The 6472-nt window shown below is 40.9% G+C and overlaps 1 pseudogene; it reads right to left on the reverse strand.

Moving 5' to 3' along the window:
- Nucleotides 1–3671, reverse strand: part of LOC107717903 (acyl-CoA synthetase family member 3, mitochondrial-like) — a 59852-nt pseudogene extending 56181 nt beyond the window's left edge.
- Between the last annotated feature and the right edge of the window lie 2801 nt (nucleotides 3672–6472).

Consider the following 6472-nt stretch of genomic DNA (forward strand, 5'->3'; position numbering starts at 1 on the left):
CAAGCTTCTAGAGGCACATAACTCTGAAGTAATGAATTTAGGTAAATGGGTGCAGAGCCAGTGGTGGTTTTGTAGGCAAACATTAATGCCTTGAATTTTATGCGAGTAGCTATTGGTAGCCAGTGCAAACAGAGGTGTGACGTGCATTATTTTTGGTTTGTTAAAAATTAATCTTGCTGCCGCGTTCTGGATTAATTGTAAAGGTTTGATAGAACTGGCTGGAAGACCTGCCAAGAGAGCATTGCAATAGTCCTGCCTGGACAGAACAAGAGCTTGAACAAGGAGTTGTGAAGCTAAGCTAGTAAGCTTAGCTAGTTTTTCCATTGGAAATGCAGGAATACAGGAAATCATGACAAAACAAAAATATCTGTAAGTGCCTAGTGGTGGCTCAAACATTTTGAGCACATGTTCATGTCACTGTTTTCACTGTCTGTAAAAAATAAAAAGTCCCCAAACGAAATGTACATGAATATATACACAAATATTTGCATGTATTTATTAATAGTATGCATTTATGGGGTCTCAGAGATCTCAAGCCTCTTTTAATAGGACAAAAACAAATTTCTTGTAATTAATTGAGACTTTTCCAAGCCTCTTTTAACGGTACAAAATGTAAAATATTGTTTAAAATATTAAAAATATTGTTTTCTTTTCTTCTTGTCACATTACTTGATAAGGTCAGAAGAACACATTACAGAATTTTAAGGAAAAATAATAGGATATTACATTTTCCTTTATTATTTATTCATTCGTTCATTCACTTTTCACAAACAGCACTGGGGAACCCAACTTGGCAACGCAAACATAACAAAAGTCAAACTCCATACAACATGTTATTTCACATTTCTTACACTTCTGAAAACTGTCTTGTAACAACGTTCGTAGGTCGGGAAGAAGGAGGCAGGAATCGGCGAACATTTGAACAAGACTTTAGTAATAAAATAAACACAAAATAGAGCGACAGCCCCTAGCGGACGACTGTCGCGCACAAACAGAACAAAACACAAAATAAAATCCAGGCCTGGTCCTTTCTCGTCCAACACTGTCGTCGCTCCTCCTTTTATCCTTCCGGAGCTCCTCTGTGGGACTGGAGAACGGTGAGTGGCGCAGGTGTCACGCATTAGCATTTACTCCACCGGCCTTGCTCCGTTCCCACGGTTCCCCGCCCCTCTCGTCACATGTCTGTTGTTGACAGCTCGAAAGGTTAGTCTTTATAACGTTTTCTGAGGCTGCTATGCAAAAAATCTTAACAGAACTATAAGACTTTTCTCAAATGTACATGTAGAATAACGCACTTCTTACCTAAAGTCATTCTGGATGAATGCGGTGCGCCGTTTAAATTCATCTGTTTGGAAGTCGAAGCAAACCGGAACCTTTGTTTACCGCGCTCTTTACACTTGACTTTTTTTTTTTGGGTGTTATCAAAAAGCTTTGCATTTTGGGCCCTGTCCCAAATGGCACCTTAAAGGCCCTGTCCCAAATGGAACACTTCATGTGCACTTGCGGTCTTACGGACTTACAATGGCCGCCGCGTGCGCGTGTCCGTTAAGTCCACGAGACCGTAGGGTGTCCCATTTGTCAATTTAGCGTTCAGAAGGCGGCCATTGTAAGTCCATAAGACCACAAGTGCACATTAAGGCTGTGTCCGAAATCGCCCCCTATACCCTCATTCACTATTCCCTACATTAGGTCACTAATTCAGTTCACTATAAGGAGTGAATGAAAACACGTAGTGAATTCGGACACTGAGTGCACCGGAAGGAATGCCGCTTTTGCATAGTTTGTGCTTGCTGTTTATTAATCATTTGAAACTAGCAAACTAGCAGCTCCAGTAGTAAGATTAAAGGATTTATCTTGAACTCTGTCACGGAAATTATGTATAAACCCTAATCAAACAATTTAATAATCAATTTACAATGAATTTATACCCGTGTTGTACATTATGCTGTACGCCATGGATGAGCGAGCGCTTTGTAAAAATGAACGGATTGATTAATCAGCTGCGGGCGCCATCTTCTGGCGAGATGCGCGAATTCATTCGGCGCGTGACTCTCACGGTGCATTATGGGCAATTTGGGCATTCTCTAGCCGTTGAGCGTGCACCAGTTGTACACTCGTTTTTGCAGTGCATTGTGGGATTGAATGAGTGCACTCGAGAACGTCCACTATGGTTTCGGACACCACTAGAAATGGCTGTTCCCTCAAATAGTGCCCTATTTAAGGGTATAGGGGGCGATTTCGGACACAGCCTAAGTGTTCCATTTGGGACAGGGCCTTGGAAGCCACAACAATATGTTTAGATTTTATTTGAGCTTTTAACTTAGGTGAAATTATAAATAAGAGAAAATACATGAACTAAAACATCTTTGTTTTCAAAATAGACAAGAAGTATAGAATATATTGTTTTAATGATATGTATGTCAAGTAGAAATGTTGTCCTTAGCTTTCATGTAACATTTAGATATATTAGGAATGATAACAATATATAAATATATACGATGCAATAACAACAATACAGTCTAAAAATGTACATTTTTGTGGAAAAAGTCAAATAATACACATACATGAAAATAAGATGAAGCAGACAGACAGATGGACTGAAGTTGGTGAGTATTGGCATCTAAGTGTGTATTTTGCCATCACACTATTCTCACCCAAGCTTTATCAAGCCAACTTGGCATCAGCTCAAAGCACGGGCACACTTAGCCACCAGCTGGCAGTCGTGGGCCTCAAATAAAAATTGTTCAGACATGGCACTCATTCAAAAAGTTCTCACTTCCCTAAACCCCTCCGTGGTAAATAGGGATGGCATGTTCCTGCAAACTGAAAGCTTTGTCTGAGAATCTCCCCTCCAGTTTGAGAAATAGTATCGTCAACGAACAATCCATTCACCACCACAGAAAGAGCCGGAAGCGAGAACACTCTCCTTAAGACTTTAAATGCCTTAAACAGATAATTGATTCTTGACGCTTTGTATAGCACTTGATGTAGATGTATTGATGGACGTCCTTCTTGTTTCATGAGGAATTCAATGATTTTCTTTTTGCCAGAATCAGGCTTGGATATCATCGTGCTCTTGGTATGAATTTTGAAATTCCAGCTATTCTTCAAACATATCCGATTGGTTTGGAAAGAAGACCGAAGGTTGATCGTTGAGCAGAAGGCAACCCGGTGAGCATATATTTGACACGTAGCTACAATGGCTGTCCGCAAGCTCGGTATCTTCTCAGTCATGGTGTTAGCAGGTAACACGTCCGGCAGTGGGCGCCAGCTCCCCATTTGGTTGGCCCAGGATTTGCTGAAATTGTGGGAGAAGAGAGAGATGCCCCCTCTTTTCTGAAAGATTCAGTGAGTGCATGGGGAACAGAAATCAAGGGGTGTTCCAAAAACATGTGTCAGGTTGGCACCAGATGAGAATGCCTTGGCAAGCGCCTCACTCTCCCCCTCTTGCCCCTCTTAGAACACATGGCACGTTGACGGCGGCATCTGGCTGCGCTGACTCTCAGCAGCTGCGCTTTGTCTATGCCAGTTGGGATGCTTGGCACTGCCACTTCATCAACTACCTGTGGCTTCTCCTGGGCGCGGAGCAGGCAATGAATTGTTTGGTGCTGCAGCTGCAAACTTGACTTCTTTCCAAGAGATACAGTTGTGTAAACACATGCTAGACTCATGGCGCACAAACAAATGTTTTGAATACTTGGACAATTTGTATACAGGAGGACAACTCTGCATCTGGGCTTACTTTATTCAATGCTGGGCATCTGGTCTCTGGAGGAAGTTCACAACATTATCACATGGAAACCTTTGTACTCTATTATACAAGAATCTCCAGGAAACTTTTTTTTTGTCTATTCTTTGTCAACATGCCATGAAAAAGTGAGAAGATTTCTTGTATTATTTAAAAAGCTTCAAAGAATATGTTGACTATAATTTATAAAAGAAAGACCCTCTTTACTGGATTATTCCATATGAGTTCCCCATGGTTCTCTACTGGGCCCTATTATGTTCCATATTTATTCTGTAACATTGGTTGCATTGAATAAGAAATACCGAATTCACTGTGTCAAGCTTCCCTAATGCTGCTCTCCATCTGTGCCAAAATGTGTGGTTTAGACTGGACAGATACTTAAAACATGTACGATGAGGTCTTCCCATGTCTGATTTGCTAGGATTTTCCCCATGACTGCGGTTCACCACATATCAGCACTCTAAAGCAGTTACAAGCTTTCCTCATTTTGAAAGCATCATTTGGTATATCCAGGGGTAACTGTCATGTTCTTTAAATTTTGCAAAAGTTGCAAAACCTCCAGAGGATCTCAGACATTGCAGCCTTTTAATAAAACAACGAACTCTGCTCTTTTAAAAGGGGGCAGGGAGGGTGTACTTACATCAAAGTGGAGCAGCTAAGGCAGCACTTTTGACAAAAACATGACAAGCTTTGTTTTTTAAGTGAACTAGACATCTGTTATGTTCTAAGCCCTGACATCCACAGAGCCATGTAACCCAGATTGGATAGAATTTTCTTTACAGGTTTTGTTTTTAGGTAATTTTCAATGGAGACAGATTATATATGTCAAGATTCAAAGACAGCAGTTCTATTTTTTGTTCAGCTTCTGGTGACCCACTGGGAGTTTGGCTCCATCTGTGCCAGCCTGACCCAGTTTAGCCCACGGCCATGTCCAACTGTTCCATGTCCCAAGCATATGTGCAGTTGCAGGAGGATAAGCGATCCTCACCACACGGGACAGGGAAAAGCGCGCTGCAGACATGACACTGGACCTGACTCTAGTCTACCCTCTTCCCAGAGCATATGTCAGGAACAGAGCTAACCTTCATTACCCATACACTGGAGTTAGTTATTCTGCTTTGAAAACAATGAAACTGTGCTGGCATGGTTTGAAATTTTGGTGTTTGGGATGTCTGAGCATGGATGGTGAATGTGTTATTTGTGGATTACAAGTGAATGTTAATTTGAAAAAGAGAGAGGGATAAAGTAATGCTAATCATACATAACACAATAAATCAGCAAGCAATATTAATTTTTAATAGCATTCTACGGGGTAGTCCCTCAATTAAATCTCATTAGTCTAAAGCAGTGTTTCTCAACCCTGGTCCTGGGCACCCCCCAGCACTGCACATTTTGTGTGTCTCCCTAATCAAACACACCTGATTCAACTCATTAGCTCATTAAAAGAAACTCCAGGACCTGAAATGGGTGTCAGATAAGGGAGACATACAAAATGTGCAGTGTTGGGGGGCGCTCAGGACCAGGGTTGAGAAACACTGGTCTAAAGTCTTGTACCTTAACTGTATGGTGAACATGAAATATATTCTGATTGGTTGCAATTGAGTCATATTGCATACCAGATTTGCATTTGGTGTGGAAAGATAAATTGTTAAATTGTACTAGAAGCATGTCTCACTGTGAGAAACAAGGTACATTATATCAATACTCATATTTTGTCAGGAGTGTGATTTAAAAGTAAAATTAAGCCCAACCCAGACCCTAAACAAGGCCCTGTGATCTGACGTGTATTATATAGAATTATTAAATATTTTTTTCATCAATCACAAACCTGAAGTTATACATGAAAACTAACTTCAACCTGACACAAAACTGTTTTTTGCGTCCTGACGGGCTCGGGTCGTATAGCAGACCTCTAACAATATCTGCATTAGCCAGCCCAGATGGAGAGGAATGAGCAGGGCTTCCCCAATAGCCATGGTAATAGAAGTGGAAGCTGGCACTTTTGGCAACCAAGCAGATGTGTGGACAGTATCGGTGCCCAAAGCTTGTGCCCACTGGGAGCAGAGTGTGAGATGCACATATGGGGCCCCATGCTGGTGTTCAGCTGATGCAGCAAGATAGAATTAAAGAAACAGTTCTCAATCAGGCTGTGGCTCAAATTATCACTCGATTTCAATACAGTTTGAAAACAGAAATGTCAGAACTTTGAAACACATTTTCTGACCAAAATATGAGTGGTGCCAGCCTGTGCAAAACTAATCTTGCTGCAACAATTGCTGAGTGGTTGTTAACATATTACTATGCAGTTGCAATGATTTTCTTTGCCCACCCCCAAAATATTGTGTTCTATGCCCCAAGTCTCTCCTTAAGTGTATAGCTGTTTTCATAATTTGTCCGAATACAGGTTTGATTCCACCCTCCTTGCCCTGTCCCCTTTGTTTCTTTGCTCAGAGTACTTCTGGGTCTGAGTCCTGGTATATTTATATCATCCATGTTAATAGCACTGTAAGTTCTAGCAGCAGCTGTTTACCACTGTAACTAGTTAATGCCTCAGGATAAGATGTCAGATTCACTGTTTTATGTTTTTGTCACTGTGACTTTGTTTGTGTTTGTGTTTGTTGCCACAGATTTATTTCAAGAAATGCAAAAGCAACTTGTTTGGATGCAATTATTAGAATAATACTATATTACTATAATAGGTATGACCAGGAACATGCAAAGATT

The sequence above is a fragment of the Sinocyclocheilus rhinocerous genome, unplaced genomic scaffold (assembly GCF_001515625.1).
Source record: "Sinocyclocheilus rhinocerous isolate Xijiao unplaced genomic scaffold, SAMN03320098_v1.1 scaffold5992, whole genome shotgun sequence".
NCBI lineage: Eukaryota > Metazoa > Chordata > Actinopteri > Cypriniformes > Cyprinidae > Sinocyclocheilus > Sinocyclocheilus rhinocerous.